This window comes from Aquila chrysaetos, chromosome 6 (assembly GCF_900496995.4).
Source record: "Aquila chrysaetos chrysaetos chromosome 6, bAquChr1.4, whole genome shotgun sequence".
In the NCBI taxonomy this organism is placed as follows: Eukaryota; Metazoa; Chordata; class Aves; order Accipitriformes; family Accipitridae; genus Aquila; species Aquila chrysaetos.
The window spans coordinates 39,805,697-39,827,673 of record NC_044009.1 but is presented as its reverse complement, the minus strand read 5'-3'; the positions used below and the strand labels follow the sequence as shown (position 1 = coordinate 39,827,673).

The following is a 21,977-nucleotide window of genomic DNA, read 5'->3' as shown; positions in this document are numbered from 1 at the left end:
ATCAATGCATTTGCATGTTACAGAGGCACACACACAATCAAATCCAACAGGTGTTAAAACTCAGATCTATTCTTCAGTAAAAAGTTAGTTAGAACTCCAGTAACATTTATAAACCACAGGCTCAATGATGTAAGGGGAATTAGTACTACACAGCCAACTTAAGAACTCTCAAGTTTTAAAATGATGACTCAAAATGCACATATCGCTCACCTAAAAGATGAGGGCTCTCAACCTGCAGGAGTTACCTTGGGCAGCATCCCGACCCAAGGGGGAGTCCCCAGCTGCAGACCCTCTGCTCCAAGGAGGACTGACTTTCCCAAAACATCCTCCAGCAGGACCCCGTTTACACCCTTGTCAAACCTGACCTGTGGTCATTTTAATCCCCATTGGCCAAAAGGTCACTTCGGTGTACCTGGCACACCTCGACTGGTCAGTTCAATTTTCAACCTGTGGCCTCCAGGATTTGGTTGGTTTTTTTTTTTCCCCCCCCTTCCTCCCTGCCTGGAGAAGTTTTGTTTCCTGTCAGTGGAGGGGGGTGTACTGCCACATTGCATCACACAAAGCAGCAATAGTGACATTTAGTACTTCAGATAACTACTAGTTATCCATAATTCAGCTGCTGCATTAAGCCACCTTTAAACAGATTTCTTCACTCCAGTTTCCCTAATCAGGAAAAGTGAATACCACACCAAGGTGTTCCGCACATACAAGAAGCTACCTTTCTATTGGACTAAGAACAGATGTTTTCAATAACAAAAAGGCATGTAGTTTTCTAGTTTACTGTATTCATATACTTTATATCAAAGCCAAAAGCAGTATTTCTAGTTTTAAATCAAAACTGGATTATTACACCAGCACAGGGGTCACATGCAATTTCAGTATCCCTACTTTAAGTATAAAGTCAATAAAACTAAAAAGCTGTGGAGAGTTTCCCTTATGGGAGAAGTGTTATCCTTGGTCTCCCTCTAAGAGAATGCTCTGCCTACCACTATAAAAGCATTTACAGCCAAACACATGCTCTCCAACCACAGAGCCTCCAGAGTGCTGTAAAAGGAAGAGTGGCACAGTATAACGCACTTATTGATAACTCTGGTTTTGGGTGGCAGACTGTTAACTCAGAACCACTTGACTTCAACACAGAGAAATTAGGACACATTTAGTTCAGAACACTTCCCTTTATGACCTAGCAAGTGACAGGTCACATGAAAATACAGAACCAATGCAGAATATAAACTATACCTTTATCCTTGTATGCTCTTTGAGACATTTCCTCCCTCCACAGAGCACATTATCAGAATAAAAAAAACTAATATTCTGATACACAGCCAGCTTCTCATAGCTCTCATGCCTTTCCTGGGAAATCAGCACAACAGGGTGCTTCTGTACAGTAATGCATGCAGCACAGGGAACAAACAGGAGATGCTGGGGGTCTGTGTATAGCTGCAGGGGTCATAACCTCACTGGGATCACAGACATGAGCTAGGATAGCTCTCACAGTTAAAAGTGCTGCAGTAGATGGCTACAGGCTCTTTAGGACAGACAGGCCAGGAAGGCAAAGCAGGAGAGTTGCCCTTCCCATGAGAAAAGCAGGTATGCATGAACCTCTACCTAGCGACAGATGACAAGCCAGTTTATGGGTCAGGATTAGCACAGTCAGCAAGAGGGCTCGACTAGACAGTCTCCAGAACTGTCTTCCAGCCTCAGCAACTCTACGACTCAAGTGTGTGCCCCAGCAATACAGTTGCTACAAATCTTATTTGGCCAGGGGAGTCTTTGGAAGTGAAAGGCCTATTTGACAACTTACACAAATAGGATAGCAGACCTAAAAAACTTACAGCAAGTCCTTCATGACTAACACTTAATTAGAAACCTTAACTAATATTTATTTACAAGAGTATAATAGGAGGCGTGCTCATCAGATCATAGCTACTATTAGAAGACAGGGACATTGGACATACCTAAGGAGAGGGACATTGGACAAGATCACTGCTTGATCCTGGTTTTACAAACTAAATGAAGATAAAGATGTACAGTATCACCACTGATCAGCCTACTTATGTCTAATAATATTTTTTAATTAGTTTCTTTCCATTATAGCTTCAGAACAGATTAAACCCATAAAGCCTACCTTGATTTTAGTTTGCCTTATAAGGCAAAACTTCAACATAAATTCTCAGTGAGCTTGCAGAATTGTTTAAAAAATTAAATTGCTTCCTAAAACATGTTTTGAAAATGAGAAAGTAGAATGAGAAATAGCACCAGTTACAAGCACACATTTCTGCCTTTTGAAAGACCATTTCCTTAAATTGCTTGGCTAGCCTATTTCATGATATGGTAGATAAAAGCAGAAGGCTGCCATAAAAGTCAGTCAGTGAGACTTCTTGGTGACTACACTAATGAGAATTCCTTACCTACCCAAAATGGGATCTCACAGTACACCAAGAACACCAAGCAGCAGAAGAGTACCATCGTGGGGAAGAGTTTCTTACTGCAGCAGCAGTTTAAATAGAAAGGCTGTATCAGAGATCACTACATACTTGAGAATTAGTTCATTCTAACCAGGGAGCAGCTTCCCCAATTAGCAAAACCACCTCTTTTCTGGAAAGCTGAGGCAACTGGCATGCAGCTTGATCTAAAAAACACTTCACTTGTTAAATGTCTGCTTTAGAGTGGTGCCCAAGACAGTACCCTGCTTAGCAGGGTAGCACTAACCTTACAAACAAACTCCTTTAAAAAAAGCCACTTTAGTTCGTGTTCTGCAACATGGAGTCCAGAGTTCAGGTAGCTCCTACAATTAAACTTTTAAAGTCCTTTGCCGTGTTTTGAGTATTATCCTGTAATGCAGTACTCTATAATAGTCTTATCTGTAAGGTAGGATTTTTTTTGTTAAACCTGGGATTTAAGCCACTAGCTTGCAAAAAAACCCCATTATCAATATTAAATCTAAATTAGAAACATTCTTTAACATGTCCATCTACATGAACAAAACCATGCCCAAAGCTGGGGCTAAGTCTAGGTCTCCAGTACTCTTCTGAAGAATGATCTTTTTCACTATAGGTAAGACACATACAGAGAGTTAGAAACCAGAGAAATCACAGCACCTGGATAACTCCACATGTTCTCAGCTTCCCAGTTCTACACTTTGACTTCAGGTTAGTTCTGCCACATTCCAAATTTAAGAACATATTAAAAACTCCAGTTTTGTTACACTTCTAGTGGCCTGAAATATTTCATGCTGATCACATCAACTGACAGCAACACTAATTCACAAAGTAACAGTTGACAGGATTAAGGCTTTAACAAGTGCTTATAATCCAGGACTGATTTTTTGGTCTTTGACTTGTGATCCTGCAAAGATTCCTAGTCAGGACTGCGTTTCCATTAAGTCTCATTCCCATAATCAACCATTATTTGCTCCTTTCTCAGCCACTTTGGCAAGTATTAGGAAGGCTATGGGCTCAGGGTCTCATATAAAACAGTTGAAAGTGACTGTTCTAAGCAAGCACTTTGTCACCATAAAGATTCAATTAGCTACTTACACAGTAGCCTAAATAACATTCTCATATTACATGACTTCATGACTCTCATTTTGACAGGTCTTGAAAACCACATTTGCACATCTCAAGCACAAGAGACAAAACAGATCCTCTAATATTACTATTAAAGCAGTATTTGGAAGAACACGAAGAGACAAAGCATGAGTTATATAGGCTTATCTTGCTTAAATGACAAGACAACTTGATATTTCTGGGGCAGGCATGGATGAAAGTTGCTTAGTCCCATTTAATGGGCTAAAAGGAGCTAGCAACAAAATGATTGCTCTTTGGCAGCTATTAACAAGTACTTTTTAAATATCTGCTCCATAGCCTCTTATCAAGAGGCAGGTATCAACTGTATCATAGAACAAAAGCCACAAAATTGATTATTACCACTAGGAGAGTGAAACAGCCAAGCCTGTTTCTGACCTTGCCACTCCACACAGTAGCAGGTAACAAGCAATGGAACCTTATCACCACTGCTCAATGGTGGTGCAGAATAGTTACCAGAGACATAGGGGTAGAAGGTGGATAAAGAAAGAAAACCTAAAGAACTAAAGTTTTTTATCAGCAGGATAGTACTTCCAAGTCAAGACAGAAAAAGAGTTTGAGAATATAGTTGCTATCCAACCTGGCTGATAATCAGGATCAGCACCTTTTGTAAGTCAATCATGCAAAAGTTACTTGAAGTCAGGCACACAGGGTGTGAAAAGCAGCAAGCACCCACATTTATCTACTTCTGTGGCCTTCCCAGCCACTGCCTTTCACTCAAACCCCCAGAGACCACTACTCCCATCCTGAGTTTTTTGCTCCAGGCACAAGACACCTAGTGACCTTAGGCACTGTTTGTTCGGCTTAATACTGCTATGCACTTGCATTCCCATGAGTGCTTACTGCCCATCTGTCATGAGAAACAGGCTCCTTCAGTACCTCTGCTGAGAGGCCACTAATTCAGATGAATTAATTGTGTAATAGAAAGCAAGTCACTTAGTCACATGGAGTTTGAATCTAGTTAATAAGATATTATCAAGTTAAAGTGCCAGTATCCACCGCATGGAAAGTGAACAGAGTTTACAAAGCAACAGGACAAGAACAAACTATGAACCCGAGTCCCAGATCATGATGTTACAGCTTGTTCTGCTACATCACTTGGCCACTTCTGCTCTGTTCACAGGACACTTCTGTTGCTTGTGAAGCCTGGACCACAACACTTCCCTGAGAAACAAGCCATTTTCTCCAGCATTTGGTCAAATAACATTTGGTGCGTAGTTAGTTAAGTTGCAGCTGAAAAAACTTAAAGCCTGAAAGCAGCATTAGACCACAGGACCTATATATCACCCAGGATTTCAGCATACACATCCGAGTTGTCTAGGCAGTGTCCCAACATTACTGCCTAGATTTGATCAAAATGTCTCAACTGCTCTTCTACCCAGATATCCAGTACCACTGCACTGACAATTAGAGACAAGTTTGAGAGTTTTAAAGGGTGACTTAGAAAAGGTATTGTCTGGTCAAATTAAGTTTTCAGTTAAGAATTTTTGTAAAGCATTCCAGCTAAATCTTTAAACTAGACATTCCTCTGCAGCATATACATAACCCCAGTGAAAATAGGTCAGCTTCACTTTTCTCCAGGCATGCAAAACAAAATCAAGTTGGCCTACTCCAAAAGAGGTGTACAACAAATTACTACTAAAAATCTAATATAGGAAACTTATTTACAGGAGTAGTCTGAAAGCTTCTCTATTTCTTAAAATATTTAATACAGGAAGTAAATGCAAAAGCTTTTACCATGGTAAACTGGTATCATCTGATCATAAGCAAAAATCTAAGTTCAGTATACAGGGGCCAGAAGTGATTAAAGCTGTAGATAAAACTTTTAACAAGTCTGCTATAACCGAATAAGCTGTAAAGATGCTATTACCAAGTAAGATAGAGCTGTTGCTGTTAAATTCTCTACAATAAAGTTATTTTCAGCCTTCAAGCAAATCACTTGAAAGAACCACAAGACTGGTTCCCAGTTGTTAGTTCCTTCTCTCAGCTTTGATAACTTCAGTTTGGGGCAGGGGGGTGTGGGGACAGTTTAAGGCATCTAAAAAAAAAACCAAACAGCTTTTCCTGAAAATCATGGCTCTGAAGATGCCCTTGAACAGACAGGCACTTCGCTCCCCCTCACAAGCGAAACAAGGATCTCGGAAACCACAGAAGTAATGTTTGGACAGTTCAACAAACAAAAAGCTACCCAAACTGCAGACTTAAGCTCTGAAAAAGGTAAGGCTGGTCCTAGTGCAGGTACAGTCTCCCTGCTCCCTTTCCCCCATAAGAACACCCAGAGTAGTCAAGACTAAGTCTCCTGTTCTAGGACCTGAATTGATTCAACAGGACTCCAGCAGAAAGACTGAGTTAGGCCTTCAGCGGCTGTTCAGGAAGAATGACTGGGCTGCTCTGTCTCACCACCTCTCTCCCTGCCCTTCTCCAGGTAAGGTCACACTCGGGCACCACCCTTCTCCTCCTACAAGATATACACCGGTTAGGCTGTAGGGAGAATAAAGAGCAGCACATACAGAGCCCAGCCAGATAAGAGAAGATCCCTCAGAAACTCCTGGATCAGCTGAGACCAATAGCACCTCAACCCCTCCGTTTAGCTCGCAGAGATGAAACGTTATCACTTATCCCAGGGCAGCCACGGGAAGGCAGAGGAGCCTGCACAGAAGGAATTCACCAGAGAAACTAAGACTCAAGGCCAGCTTCTCCTCGCCCTTCCCCTCCCCCGAGCCCCACTTGTAGATACAAGCCGCAGCAACCACCCAGCTCCGCTAACTCCACCTCAGCCCCAACGCCACCGGGACGCAGCAGAAGTAGCCAGACCCACGAGAGAGGGGCTGCAGCGGAGCCTCATCTCCCATTCCGGCTCCCACGCAGGCCCGAGGGACACAGGCTACACGCGAGGCACCGCTTCCCCCACACCCCCAAAGCTTCTCCGCGGCCGAGGAACCGCGTCCCGGGGCAGGGGAAGCCTCCGGGCTCTCCTCGCCCCACGCACCGGGGAGGAAGGAGGCTGCCCCGCTCCCCCGGCTGACGCCTCCGCTCCCTCTCCACAGGACGAGGGGGAACGGGAAGGAGGGGGCTCAGCCACATCCTCCGGCCGGCGGGCCCAGGCCCGCTCAGGCCGCGGCCACGACCCGGCGGCTCCCGCCTCCCCTCACCCTCACGGAGGGAACAGGGCCGGGACAGCCGAGTTCCCCACAACCCGGGGCGGGGGACGACTCGGGGACCCAGGGTGGCTCCGAGGCATGTCCGTCCGTCCGTCCGTCCGTCCGTCCGTCTCACCTGGGGGCTAAGACCCGGCTCCGCGCTGCGGCTCCAGCCCGGCGCCCGGCTCCCCTTTAACCGCCGCCGCCGCCACCGCCCCCCGCGCTCTCATTGGGGTGCCGCCGCCCGCGCGCCCCCGCCGCGCACTTCCGCCCTCGTCGGCGCCGCTCCCGCCGGGCCCGGCTCCCCGCGAGCGCGCGCCCGCCCGCCCCGCCACCGCCTCCTCCTCCGCCCGTCACGTGGCGCTCTCGGGCCAATCGGCTTGGGAGGCGGGAGCGGGGGTGGGGCCGTGAGCGGTGGTGGCCGCGGTGGCGGCGGCCGGCGCTGAGGCGAGAGGGAGCGGGGGTCTGCGGGGATCCGTGGGGGCTGTGGCCCACGGTGGGGGCACGTCCCGGGCACAGCGGTTGTCGGCGGAGCGTGTGGAGGTGTTTTCGGACTGCTGAGAGGGATCCGGTCGTGCTACGGGAGCAGCCAAAGAGCGGCGGGAAAGGGCTGCCCACCCCAGTGCTGCTTCTGTGTGTGAGGGGAAGGGGCCTGTGGGGAGCTGCTGTAAGGTTGGTTCCCCCCCAGAGTCCTGTAGGGAGCCCCGCTGGGAGGCTGAGCCCATAAACCCTACAGGCTCTGTTTTGACCCAAAGAAAGTCAGGAAGGGCTCCGTCTTAAATACATGACATATTTTAGTGCAAATTCTACTGATGGATGCAGAAATCAGTAGTTCTGAGATCAGAAGGCAAAGGAATGGAACTGTCCCTGGTTCTCCTCGTTAAGTGTTGAGGGTGCTGTTTTATTTTATTAAATCATTGTGCTGCAATGCTGTCGTGTGTGTGCAGCACTGAGCAGTTTTAACTGCTCAGGGAAAAAAAATGGCTATTGCTATATTTACTGCAATTCTTTCCTCAAATCTTTATCAGTCCCCAGATCCAAATTCTCTCTGGCCAATTCTAATGTTACTAATCGCACAGTCAGGCATAGATGTCTTGCCAGTTACCAAAGAAAACATACCTTTTCTCTCTGCTTTAATTTGGTTAATTTTTCTGGATTTAAAGGTTGACCTATTTAAATTACACACACTGAAGTTAGAGTGAATATGTTGGGTAAAATCCTTCCTTCTAGAAAAACAGTGCTTTGCATGATAACACCCACTTTGGGAAACCATACAAGTCATTATTACCACTGATCTCTGGAGGTTCAGACCCTCTGGGACAGAAGTAATAGGTTAAGTAGCTGTGTTAACTCCTGCTTTCACATTGGGCCTCTTTGTAGCCTCTCACAGAAGAGAAAGGGAAAGAATTAATTACCTTCTACCTCTATCCATTGACGGCTGGGTGAAATTGTATTTTGAAGTTGGGAGAGCATAAAAAAGACCTGTCACTTAAAATAAATGGGAAAAAGAAAAAAAAAAGCAATCCAGCTTCATAAAAGTGACAGGTGAAACAATAGCCTATTGCCAAAACAAAATGAGGAGGAGGACTTCAAAAGAGATTTACTATAATCTGTAATTTCAGGGTTGGCAAAAAATGCCAGGAATTGGAAAAAAGAAGTTACAGAGGCAGAAAAAAGTAGGTGTGGAGCTCTGAGAAACAGCTGAGTACTTCAGGACAGCATAAAAAGGAAATATCTTCTGAATTTCTCACGTCTTGAAGGAAACCAAGTTTTCTACATTGTAAGTAAACAGGATTGACATCATCCTTGCCTCATCATCAGTTTCTCCTCCTAACTCAAGCAACTGCGAAACAGTTAATGCCTTAGGTGGAAAAGTGACTTTCTCTTTTTGGATTTGTTTATTATGAAAGGTCCTGATTGCAGTAATTCTTCCTCTCTGTGTTATAGATTGTATCGGATCAAGAATCACATCAATATTCATCCTGCATTAGAACCTGGCAGACTGAGAGCTATTTACTGTTTGATGCCATCCATGCAGAGAAGGAATAATCAGAGAAAGAAATACTGCCAAATGTGAAGGAATGTTGTTTTATAGCTAACACTCAAATCACCCAAATCTTGGTATTTCTAGGACTGTGCATGAATTGTTTTTAAGACAGATCTTGTGCATTTGTATATAGTCCTAAAAAAACCTGCAAAACCAAACAAGTAAACCTTATTTAGAACTGTTTCCTGTTTATTCTGTAACTACATGTCTCCATGGCCATCTTTTATGTTGTGCTGGCAATGTGGTGGGACCAGTTGCTCTGCTGTGACTATTCACAGAAGATAAGTATTTTCAGTAAATCACATCTATGAGTTGAAACTACTAAGAACCTGGGAAGCTGGGTCTTTTCAAACAGAACACAATTATCAGTCTGCTGCCCATACCACAGTGCTGACAATTCCCCTTCCCCCTTGCAAAAAAGAAGGTTGAGAAATTAACCACACCTATCCTGCTTCTGCAAACTGTTTAGGGGAAACCGACTTCTTTCTAGTAATCCAGTCATGACAAAGAACATTTGTCTGATGCCGCATTTTGAATTATTATGCATGTTGCCTGGTATAATCTCCATGGTTACAGATATATTTTTACTTCAGTTCTTTAGGAAGAAAAATTCTATAGAACAATTTAGGGGAGAAAATTCCTTTTCATTGTCATTTATATTGCATTTATTTTATTCTAAGTGCTTTGCAGACAATAAACATTCACTTTCTAAACAAGTAAGATTTCAGTAGAGATGGAAAAAATTATCTCCAGCTGTTGCTTTATCATGCCATAATGTTTTAAACTGCAAATTCTTAGAGATAGGGGCAGTATTTTTGATGCATTTAGTTTCTAGCCCACTAAGAGTGTAACAGGGCACTGTGTGTCACTGCCAGAGTCAGGAACAACAGTAAGTGTGGTAGGATGACTGAGCCGCAAATATTTTTTTCTTTGCAAAGATTAGGACTCATACTTGCCTTCTGAGCAGTTCTATTTTGTAAGTAGAGATGTATTCTAGAAAGATGGTTAGCTGAAACAAGAGTTAGCTGAAATTAGTTCTAGAAACTACTGAGGGGAAAGATGTAAAACCCAGATATACAGCTCTATTCAATTTTTAATTTTTTTTCCTTTTTTTTATTTACTGTGGAAGTAATTGACAATCAAGGAGATGTATATAAGGAATTAAATGGAAAAGATGGTGGTAGACCCATCCCTAGTAAGACGGGTAGTAGATCATCAAACCTAGCTCAAGTGCTGCAGGGAAGAGGGGAGCTGTGTGAACTTTGTGGGATCTATTGATCTGATCCCTTGGATTACCATATCTATCACTGCTGAGGGGAGAGAGGCTAACATTGTTATCTCCCTCTTCTTTCTGATAAATTCATGCTAGATGGGACTGGCAGTTGCCTCGGCCTCCATGTTTGTTGCTTATGCCGATACAGTGTTTGTGTAAAACCACCATCTGCGTAGCCAGTTTCCTTTTAGACAGTGTTTTATAGCATCTCTGGCCTATTTTTTTTCACACAAGTGACTACAGGAGGTCCAAGGTAAGGAGCCAGTTCAGGAAAAATTTATTTGAGGAACTATAAGGTTTAGCGGGCTGCAAGTGGTGGACAGAAGGAATTCCCTATTCCTGCAGGAAGCATGTAATAGTATTCTCAGGGGTCAAAAGAAAGGTATATAAACCAATGAGAAACTTAGAGGGAGGATCCTGAATTGCAAGGGAATTGGTGCTACCTAGGAAGTCAGTCTTTGCAGATTTAGTGATGTCATTTGCAATCTCTGGCAATAACAGAAATAAGAGGCAGATTCTCTTCTCTACTGATACCTGAATGCTGATGAGGGACAGCTGCAGGACAGGTACCTGATTCACAACTTTTACCCCAGCCTCAGTTTCCAAGAGACTGAGACAGGAACTGTTGCCAGTAATAACTACAAAGAAATCAGGGGTCAGTGGAGGAAGAAGTGGTCCTGCCACATCTCCAGCACTGAGGCTGAGTCAACAACATAAGAACAGGTTAAAGCAGCAGGGAGGTTTTGTCCCTCTCTGAAGAAGTTCTTAAGTTACACATGGCCAGTCCCTTGTAGCACCTGTGCAGCAGTGGTTCAGTGAAGGTAACCAGACCTGTAAATTTTTATTAATTTATTCAGTCCAAAGCCACTGTATTTTTTTATCCTACTTTTTAAACCATTTTTCAATCAGAATGAATGCTAGTGTAAAACTGGGGAGAACAGAAGAAAGCTAGTTGGGGAAAAGAGAAAAAAAACTATTGGATTATCTAGAATGCTGTGATGTCCTTTTTGTTCTCAAAATACAATATTTTTGCATGTGCAGAGCTCAGCTGTCAGAGTTAATATAGGCTCAGATCATTTATCAGAAGATGTACATGTACACAGTGTGCACTCAAACGGAGTTTGTTCTAAAATAAAAATAATTTAGTGAAAGATGATTTTCTCTTTGGGTGTGGATAGTCTAACAAGAACTGCATTATACAGATTATTTGTATACTTAAGAGAATGATGCTGACCTTGCCATGATTTATGAATTTCAGCGTTCAGAAACCACAAAGCAGAAAACTAAAATATATCAGAAACAAACAATAGTAAATTAAATACGACTGTGGTTTTGGCCTTGTAGGACTTCATGGTATTTTGACTACATCATGCACTTTGTTTTTGTTACAAACAGCAGGAAGTCACCACCCTAAAATAAAGTTCACTATCAAATCACTTTTCCATTTCAGGTACAGCTGGGATTTGTCAGGATCATATCACAAGGTCATTTTTAAGGAGATTCTCACTGACATTTTGTGAGGTAAGGATTTCACATTCCAGTTTTACAAGTGTTACACTTCTGATCACCATGATTATCAACAGCATGACGGATTTAGGGCCTGATCTTGGAGCCTTTACAGAAGGAGCTAAGTTTATTGTAAATGTCTTGATAGCCAAGAATCAAAAGAAAATAAAAAATCTACAGAGAGTCATAAGAGGTCAGGTTGCCTTATTCCATGGCCCAAAGGCAAAATCAGTTATACATATATAATTTTTGGCATGTAATTTTTTTTTAATGCAGTTAAGATTGCGGTATCATCATAACAGTTTATTTAAAACATTGGATTACTTTATCATAAGAAAAAAATCGTCAACATTTACCTTAAATGTCACTTACTGCAGTTTAAGCATATTAATTAGTTGCATACTGGACATAGCAATCAGATTTTTTTTTTTTCCTTTTTGCATCAATCTGCTAAATATTCAAAAATCATTATTTTTTCACTCCTCAGAATTCTTTTCTTCCTTCAGATAACACCTGTTTTTTCAGCTGTTTTTTACAGGTCATGTTTCCTAATTGCCAGTCAGTCCCTTTTCTTCTTTGGACTCCCTTCAGCTGGCCCACGGTTCCTGAGGTGCACTGCTGAAACAGATACATTAACTAAGGCTTTACCAGCCATAGGTAGGGTAGAAGGTGTACTTTAGGGTCTTACAGATAAAGTTGAATGTGATTGTCATTATCACACCAAAGCCAGTTGTGTAAAAACTGGAATTATTCCAGAAATAAATAAGGCAGGGGATTTTTCCAGAATAATAAGGCAGCTAACATTATTGAGAATTTAGCTCACTGAGTTTAACAGTGCTACCTTGTTGAATAGCTGCTGTTGGACAGTGATTTGAGCATGCTTGAAAAAAATTCATGCTAACAGATCTTGCGTCCCTTATTTTTTAACCACATTTTCCAGATTCAATTATTGACAAATATATTAAATTAATAATGAAAATTTCTGGCTTTGATAGCAACCAGCATTCTGGCAGTGTGGGAGCAGTACTTCAGAAAGAAGAAGATCTGTCAATTAAAATAACATAATTTTTAAGTACCTACTTCTGTCTACAATCTCTAATTAAGTTGATGTAACTTAGAACGAGGTTAAAATGTCCTGCTGCAAATTAAATCAGAGCAATTTTTATGCAAACATATTCTTACACCACAAAAGCCCTTCATATTTAGTCTGCTATCTTCATTGTTATTAATGCAGTTTTCTCTTTTCCATGTTTAATCACAACATCTACTGCAAACATTTGAGAGCTTTTATGCCCCTTTACCGTTTAAGTGGCAATAGAAATTTTTTTTTTTTTTTTCTCAAGCACCTCACAATTCATAAGAGGGATCTTGGGACCTGAATTTTGTAATAAAGTTAGTTATTGTTATGATAGTATTTTACCTATTCATCAATGGCACACCTTCTAGAATTAACTCTGATATGACTCAGTGGCTAAAAAAATCAGACTTTTCTTGCACCTACAACATAACTTTGCATTATCATGCTGGCAAATGTCAAATTAAAGAAGGTCTGAATGTGAACTTGAATGGAAAATCTCTTCTGGAAATCCAAGTTCTATATGAAGTGGTTTGGATGGTGAAACAAATGGCTACAAATTTTGTCTACCAAAATTCCTCTTCAGCTGCACTTTGCTACAGATTCTTTACTCCCTAAACTTACACAATGTAACGCTTCATTGTTCATTAGTTGCTGTATTTCAACCCAGAGGTGAAAGCCTCAAAAAAGTGGGTAAAGTGGGTATTGTAGGAAACCTGTAGGAACTTGTTCCACCAATGAAGTTTATGAGGAAGTTTGTGTGTCTATGCATATGCTAATGTAAGTATCATATTGTTATGACATTACCTTATTCTCAATTATAGAGCTTGTTAAGAATATAATAGTCATGTGATAATATTGCTGCATTTGAGAAAATTTTCAGTATTGAGCTGAATGTTCACATGTTAGTTTACACAGTATTCTTCTCTAGAAAAGACATATTACTTGTGGTTGATAACCTAATACAGTCTACAAACAGCCTCTCCTTTTTTTTATCATGTTAAATCAATACGAGTACAATATGCTTTACATTAGGGGATTAAGGAAAGTAATTTCAAAATAAGCATGCATTGTATCCCATAACATTCTGGCTTCTGTATTGTCTTTTATCTTTTCAGTGAACAGTAACACATACTCTAGGATCTGTCAAAAGAGTCAGAGATTAACTTTTTAGAAAAGACTATTTGCTAGAAGCTAATTATGTCAATAGTAGCAATTTACTGTTCAACATGTTAATAGGTTAATTAATATTCAAACTGTTAACTCAATAAATAAATTGTAAATCAAAAATAAATATCTTTTTATCTTCTGATGCAATTTACATTAAGCCTCCTATTCCTTTGAAAAAGCTTGGGAGGAGCTGTACTGGTTTGTGGGTCCTCAGTCTGCAAAAGTAATGTACCTTGGCCAAAGTATAAGTTTGGGACTCTGTCAGACACTGCAAGCCCACAGCCCAAGCTTCTCCTCAATTCCCAAATTTTGTTATTTCATTAAGAGTTATTTCTGGAAAACCATAAAAATAAAACAGAAGCACCACATTAAAATAAAAATTGAAATAATTACCAAGACCCAGGAAGTTCTGAGTTGAGACTTCTGATTCTGTGGGTAATGTGAGCAAGCAAAGGTGCAATATAAGGAGAAAAGAACCTTTGAGTAGATAGATATATATGCATATATATGTGTGTACATATATATTTTTAATCTAAAAATTGAAGCCATTGTGATTAGGCACAGCTAAAATAATGTTGAAGGGTCAGAAATGCTGCTTTTTCCCAAATTTCATTGGAGCTACACTGATTTACAGCACAAGGGAACTGCATTATGTACTCACAAGCAAATCCACCCACCCTTCTACCTAAACTAATCTTCTCAAAATAAATAACTGAAATCCTAAATTCATCTGATATTTGCAGCCTAAAAGAGATTGTTTGCTGAAAAGCAGTGAACATTTGCTTTAATTTGGTCTTGTCTTCCCCCTTTCATTTCAGGGGCATGTTTTAAGACCTTACAAGCTGTGTTATAGATTTTCTGCCCTAGAGCAGACTGGCCAAAGAATGGCTTTTGTGGACATTTTTTGATCAACTACAGCTTATTGAACAGTGTTATATGTTGGCTTTCTCCAGTCTTGTTTCCTTGATTTGACATTATCACAGATGAGAGCAGAATCTGTGTATATCATATACTGCAAATCTGTGCCTGTACTACTGCTGGATCATGTTTGTTTGCAATGCAAATGCTGAACAAATTAATTTAAGAAGTTCCATCTAATCAGAATGAAAAAATAAAATTTACAGTAAGTAAGAAACAAGCCCAAGCTGTGTCTGTATCTTCTAAGAGTCCTTGGGAACTATGATTGCCCTTAATCATACAAACCACCTTTGTGTAACTTTGAGATCTTTAGTAAGAAGCTTTACACTGCCTTTCAGAGAACAATAAATCAAACTTCAACTTTTCAGAATTGCTCCACTGCATTCAGGCATGAATTTCATCCTCAAGCTGGATTTCTTGAAGGGCAATAACAGACCTTTAGCTTCATTGTTTTCTGATCAGACTTTCAGTAGCAGAAAATGAATTGATTTGATCTGGCTCACATAACTATATTTATTCCCCTTATAACCTTTGTCCTTTTTTAAGGCTTTCCTTTTTCTATGCAATAGTTATCTAACATTTTAAATGGAATTACAACTAGGTCATAAGACATACAAGGCCTGCTTTTCCCCTACCTTTTTTCTTCCATACTGATTCCTGTCTGTGAAAACGTCTGCAAAGTGCTAAATGGCAATGGATACAGATTTAAATCACTACAGAAACGGTCACATAATGGAGAAGGTGGCCCATAATACTATCTTTCCATTCTCCGGAAGCAGTGCAGAATGCATCAAAATTAATGTGGAATCTTTCAAAACAGAAAATGTAGAATTAGCCCAGAAATTAGTGATCTGATTCTAAGCAGCACCCTCTGAGACATTGCTGTCTCTGAGCGCTGGATTTTATGGCAATTTTTTTCATGCTGCTTTCAGTGTCACTTGATTATTTGGTCTCTGCTTTTAGCTTTGGACAGTAACAGTTACATTATTGGAATTAGAGAAGGGATGAAAACTGATTAGTTAGGGAGACTATTCTGAAAACTTTTAGTGCCAGTTGAGAAACCATAAGTTGCCATAAGTGAGCTGTTTGGTGGCGCATGCCAAATTAACTGTTGGTCTCAGGACAGTTTGTATAGTGTAAAAATCAACTTCATATTGAAACATTGTGATCACTATTATTTCAGTTGAACAGAAAAGGGAAGTAAACTCTCTTCAAGAACTGGTTTGTGCAGATAATGAGTGGTATCTGCATATACACAGCATAAGGGAAAAAATCATGGTTTTCCCTTCTGCAGATCAATAGAAGACTTCAGTCTGCAAACCTGAAGCTTAAACTCATATATGGGTCACTGTAAGTTAATTGATAGATTAAAAACTAGCATTGGTCATTTATACTGTCCCATAAGCATGCCTGGTTCATAGAAATAGATCGACAATGCTAAGCAGATAATGTAAGCCTGCCCATGGAAGCTAGAACTGTAAAGGCATAGATGCCACCAGTGTAGTCAATATAAATTGTGAAAACTTTATGAGAGCAGGGACTGTTCAGTGTGTGCTGTGACTGTTAGATAAGATAGATCACTCTTGCTTGTACTGTCTCTGGTTTTAGAGAATAGTATTCCATGCCAAATGGATCAGCTTCAACAAGGAGTAAATACACACCTTGCCTAGCATAGGATAGCCTTTGGCTTGCTATTTGGGGCATTTTCCTACTAGATATGGGCTCAAATCACCTCAGAAGAGGAGGAAGTTGATGTCTGGTTTGCTACATGCTAGATAGATTCTGTATCCCCTGAGACCTTGCATACAAAAGATGAATGTTCTTCCTGTGATTTCAAATAAAAAGCTGCTACTCTCTCCTTCCTCCCTCTTTCAAACTATGGAGAAGGGCAGGATTTACAAGATACCCTATTCCTAAGTAATTTCTTATCAGCTTCCCACTGAACTTGTTCGCTTGCATAGATTACATTCAGAGACAGTATCAGAGTGTTACTGAATCTTACTGTAACAGCTTAAGATGCTGCTTTCCCCAAAGGCTGCCCAGTCCTTTTGCCAAAGGTCTTAAGAGAGTGGTAGATGATAATGTTTGTGATCTTAGCTCTTCCATTTAACAGTTATAATTAATTTAGGATGCAAGCCACTTAGGACAGCTAAGAGACAGGTATATAGCTGGGAACGGGCAAAGTAAATGGAAGATCCAAAATGTTTAACCATTTATCTTGACAAATGTTTTAACCCAACAAGTTATTTCCTTGTAAATTTAGAAAAGATCTTTATATCGAGCAAGGCTGAGATATTATTATAGTCTTGTGGCAGTTGCCACTTCCTTCAAAGTAAGGGCAGTGCTTCATGCCCTTTGGAAAGCAAAAATGCTATGGATTTGGCCATTGTGGCTGAAGATATCCATTATGTCAAATGCAAAATGCAATAGTCGTGTCACATCCATGCTAGATTCAGCTTCATGTAGTTCTGCCTTTTCAGTTTCTTTTCACAGAACCTAAGCGATGTGACCACCTGCTGAATCTCTCTTTTGGTTAACATGTAAAGAATGCTTTGTTTGGATCAGCTGGGCTTCTTTGACTTCTCAGCACTGAAGACTCAGTAACAGTTTCCTTGTGGCTTTTCTCAAATCTCTCCAAGGGTTTTCTGGGGATAATCTGGGAACCTTTCAATTCAGCAAAAGATGGTAAAACTCAGTTCCTTTTCCACTTCGCTGATTTGTTCTTTTTTACTTTGTTGTATGATACTAACAGAGATAGGTCTAAGCTGCTATTTCTAAATACAGTCTGAATCACGGCAGAAAGAGTTGCAGTGCTACTCTGCCTGTAGAGTTCAAATTTCCTTAAAACTTTGGGGCTTGTCGTTAATAATAGGCTAATGATGAGCTCATCTTTACAATTCTTTCTATAATTCGTTGCCCAGAGAGAGCTGTGATTGTTAGAAAAATTTTCAGTACACTATGTCTTAGCTAGCTTTTCTGTCATAAAGGTTCTATGTATCTTCATGGAAGTTTCGTTTCTTAGTTCTTGTCATGCAGTTAAAAAGTAGAAGCAGGGAAAGACTACAGCATGAAAGAAATTCAAAACCTCTGATGGGGCAGTATTTTGCAAATAGAAGTAAAATGTTCATCTAGGATTCTTACCTGTGTTAGAAGAATTGATTATCTGCATTAAATCATAGGAGTCATTGTAATATGATTCCAGAGGGCCTTAAGAGACCTCAGATACATGAGTTTATTCTAGTTAAAAGAAAATGGGATCTATTCAACAGCTGTGGGAAACACACTGTCTCATCCCCAGAATTTTCCGGCCTGATTTAAAGCTGTCCTCATGGGGTGACTCCACACACAAGTTCATTCTGCCTTGTAGTTTAACTGTTGGCTTTTGACATAGGTGTTGCATGACACAGGTGAACTACCTGATAATTATCAGGTCTTGCGTCTCAGAAATAGGTATAAATCAAAAGTAATCTTTCCTGTCAGTTCCTAAAAGCCACAAGTATAAAAAGTAGGTGTGATTGCCATGCTTTGTCCTTCGTTGCTGCACCTACAGCATCAATTTCACCAGCAACTTTCATCTCCTCCCTTTTAAAAGCTTATAATAAGAGGGCTGCTCCCCTTACCATGTTAGTTGTAATATATCTGCAGCTGTCGTAAAGCAAGATACTGCATGATTTTATAGATCTCAAGGTCACAAATCAGCAATGACAAAGGCTGTGGAATTTATTTCTTAAAAAAGATGGTTTACGTATCCCTCAAGCTAAATATATGTTCCTTTTGCCTGTGGAAAAAATAAGGCTTTTTATACTTTTCTGGCCAGGTAATGGAGTACCATGCTCCTCTATCCCTGTTAGAGACTCCATTCAGTAGAAAACCATAATTAACAGGAAGATCAGCTTGTAAAGCTGACCAATAAAAGGTCTGTCAGCTTTTTTTTGACGCACTTTCCTATTTCATCTAGCAAATTTCCAACAACCAAGCTTTCTGTGTCACAGGTTTGGATTGTGGGGAGACTCTTGAGTGGCTGCTAGAAGAGGTATGAAAACATGCTAGGCCAGATAGGAAGTGCTGACCAGCTCAGAGAGCTATGATACATTAGATGGCACCACACTTGTGGCTACACCAGGTGTTATTTTAGATCCACACCACGGAGCTACTTCCTATTTGTATTTTGGTTCATGTGCACTGTTAGCTCCCCAAGAAGCATGCCTTGTGTTCCAGCATGAGAATTTGAGTCAATTTTTAATCTTATTGAGCAATATTAATTCTAGCTCCATTTTTGTTAGATTCCAAACTTTAGATTATTCATTTGTCAGTAGACTGTCAATAGCTTGTTGCTCCAAGGCATAACTCATTTGTACTCTCAGTTCACCAAAGCAGCCTTTTTCAGCATGCCAGAGACATGGCTCCAGTTAGTTAGGCAGCTAGAGCTTTCAGTCAAATCCTAGTTTTTGAGCTTAAGCTTTTTCTCATAAGCCCCTGATGATTTCCAAATTGACCAAACTAGTTTGCTGGCAACCTTATTTTAGTTATATAAAAAGTGTTTTAGTTCCAGTTCTTACTCTGTTCCATGTACAAACATGTCATTCTAATTCTGCCAAAACTTTGCCACTCTTGTTCTAGTTCCTGTTAAAAAAAATGCATAGCTTCCTGGTCTGCATCCTGTTAGTGCTGACACAGGCTCCTAATATCCAGTATAGATTCATCCCCCCAAGGACAGGAAATGTTCTGCTTTGCTGATTCAAATCTGACCAGAAATAATGTGGACTAAGAACGTTTCAAGAGAGCAAGTTTAGCTAAGAACGGGAGAGTTAAGAATGTAACAGTCACAGTTATAAACACAAAGGGGAGAAATATCAGAACTTGCTTGAAAGTCCTTGATAAATGGTAACAGTAATAGCAATGAAACGTAGCCTGAGAATTTAGCCTAACATCAGCATTCTTTGTATGTTTTTCCTTTCTAAGGTTTTGGGGGTTTGTTTGTTTGTTTGTTGTTTTTTTTAATGTATTCTGGTCTGTACGACTTGTTATTTACATTGGTTTGAGCATATACCAATTTCAATTGATATTATTTAACAAAGGTTTTACAAGTGTTTTTGCAATTTGATGTTGCTTATAATAACTTGTGTGTGGAGTCGCTCCATGAGGATGACAGCTTTAAATCTGTCATTTAAGCTGCCATTTGTGTCAATTTGTCTAAATGCTGTAAGACAACCAAATCCTCTAATAAACAGTTAAAACAATAGACTATGCAGTTAACAGTGGTTCGTTCTTGAAAATATTATTAGAAAAACTGCCTGTGGAACTGGCAACTTCTAGACAAGAAGCAAAGGACTGCTAAGGCACAAGAGACTCAACTCTGATATCCCTTTCCAGGTCAGAATTGAATTGCCTTGGCTTAGGGGATATAGCAGTTCTGTGTACACAGACAGACCATTGTTTTTCAAACTCTGCTATTTAGTCACACTAAATATATTTGAAATTCACAAATTAACAAAGGGTATGCAGTAGTTGTGCAGCTGAAAGGATGAAAGTTCTCAGCTGAGGATTTTAATGGGACATGGCACAAATATATAAGTCGAGGCATAGCATAAAAAGGTGAAAACTGACCAAGTGTGCTTGATAAAGGGAGACAAAACAAAAACAGCTAAGTCCTCAGGTTCTTAATTTTACAGCTCCCTTGAGCAAATTAGGAAGTCACAGTATAGGAGAGTGAAGTTCAACGGGCGCTTTGCACACTCATGTACAAAATCATGGCTTCTCTTTCCTAACCAAATCTGAATATCCTTGTTCTTAAACAAGGATGGGTAAGGGATTTTCTGTGTTAACAGGGACTCTCTAGCTGATTTAGCATGACTAGACCGGATGCTCTCCTTCCTCTGAGCTTGCTAATAAGTATCAGGAAGTATTGCCTTCCTTCCCGTCTCCCAGCTTGCTGCCTCTACAACTTCCCCTGCCTTTATTGGCAGGGCTTCCTTGCCAGATTCCAGCACAGATATGCACACACAGCTAAAAAACAGGGGGTCCAGCCATTTATGATGGATGTAATAATCTTATTTCTTTCTTCTCAGCTGTTATATATCATACATAAATAACTGCCATGTTTTACCTAGTGGTGACTGTATTTTGGTTGTGAAGGACTGATCTATAATTAACTTTGTTATGATAATTATTATAGCAGCATAATATTTTGGACATATAGATTAATTACAATTTTGGAAAGCAATGGTGTTGACACCTTTGGGCTTGAAATATGCTGTATCAACAGATTTGAATATGTTCACAGTTGTAGGGATTTTTTCAATTCTAGATGTCATGTTCACATATTTCACCCCTGTAATAATGGACTTTTCCCACTGGTGACTCAGAGGAAATAGTCTCTCCACCCAGTCTTTCACAGAATAAAACACAGTAGTTCCCCAAACTTTTCACTGAAAGAAATTGCTATTGTAGAGCAAGAATTTAATGCAACCCAAATACTAGCATAAATATATGATCAAATTGAATTTCCTATATCGTGTGGCCTTGTTTGAAACTGTTGTGACCTCACTAGTTATAATTGTGCCTGGTTTAGGAACCACTGCTTTTTACACTGTTAAATAGCAGATGCATTTCTGAGTCATATTAGCAGCCTATAGCACAAGGCAGCATAGAGTCAGCATGTCCTGAAGAGACGACTAGAGTTATTTACTGTTTGCATAGGCATCACTGGCCTCCTCTCCCCTTCAATCTTTGTATCAAGAGCTATGACCATATTCCGTTCCAGTGATTTCAGCACCAAATCTGGATTTACAGTGGGATGATAGAGTAGAATTTGACTGCTATTCAGGCAAAGCTAATTTGTATTGTAAAATTACTTCGTGTTTCCTTCTTGATCTTCACTGATTTGCATAAAGTTACAGACATGTATGATGCCTTAAAGGTGCATAAAAACAAACGCCCTTTCCCTGCAGAGATTACAATCAACAATAAGAAATAAAAACACAATATAAAGAACTACTGCCAGGAGGCAATAGATTTTTTCCATGGACTACGCTATTCTATGGGACATGCATGCCCTTAGTAATTCTTAATCTACAATCAGTCCAGGTTAAGTACTCTGTTTCTTTTTAAGATGTAAATAGCAACGCCTAGTGGATTAGCATAGAAACACTTTATGGAAGAAATGCATCTTAGGAAGGATTTGAATGAAGATAGCATTGTGATTTCTTCCAAAAGACTTATCAGAAAAGAATTTACAGCAGAGAAGAATAGCTCCTGCCTT

General features: G+C 40.3%; 1 protein-coding gene and 1 long non-coding RNA gene across 4 annotated transcripts in view; one reads left to right on the top strand and one right to left on the bottom strand.

Annotated features, from left to right (window-relative positions):
* Window positions 1-21,977, bottom strand: part of RALB (RAS like proto-oncogene B) — a 52,641-nt gene that overhangs the window by 20,194 nt on the left and 10,470 nt on the right. The window contains exon 1 of one of the 2 annotated variants that reach the window (XM_030018786.2): window positions 6,864-7,006. The exons of the other annotated variant lie outside the window; for it this stretch is intronic. The gene's annotated coding sequence lies outside the window, so the exon portion shown is untranslated. Of the gene's footprint in view, window positions 1-6,863; window positions 7,007-21,977 lie in introns of those variants that run through there. 2 annotated transcript variants of the gene reach the window in all.
* Window positions 7,193-19,958, top strand: LOC115343167. 2 transcript variants are annotated; one of them, XR_003924015.2, is made up of 4 exons: window positions 7,193-7,399; window positions 8,350-8,507; window positions 11,498-11,568; window positions 17,197-19,958. It is a non-coding gene; the product is annotated as an uncharacterized LOC115343167 (long non-coding RNA). The 2 variants fall into 2 exon arrangements; XR_003924016.2 differs by lacking the exons at window positions 11,498-11,568; window positions 17,197-19,958 and adding an exon at window positions 8,675-8,957.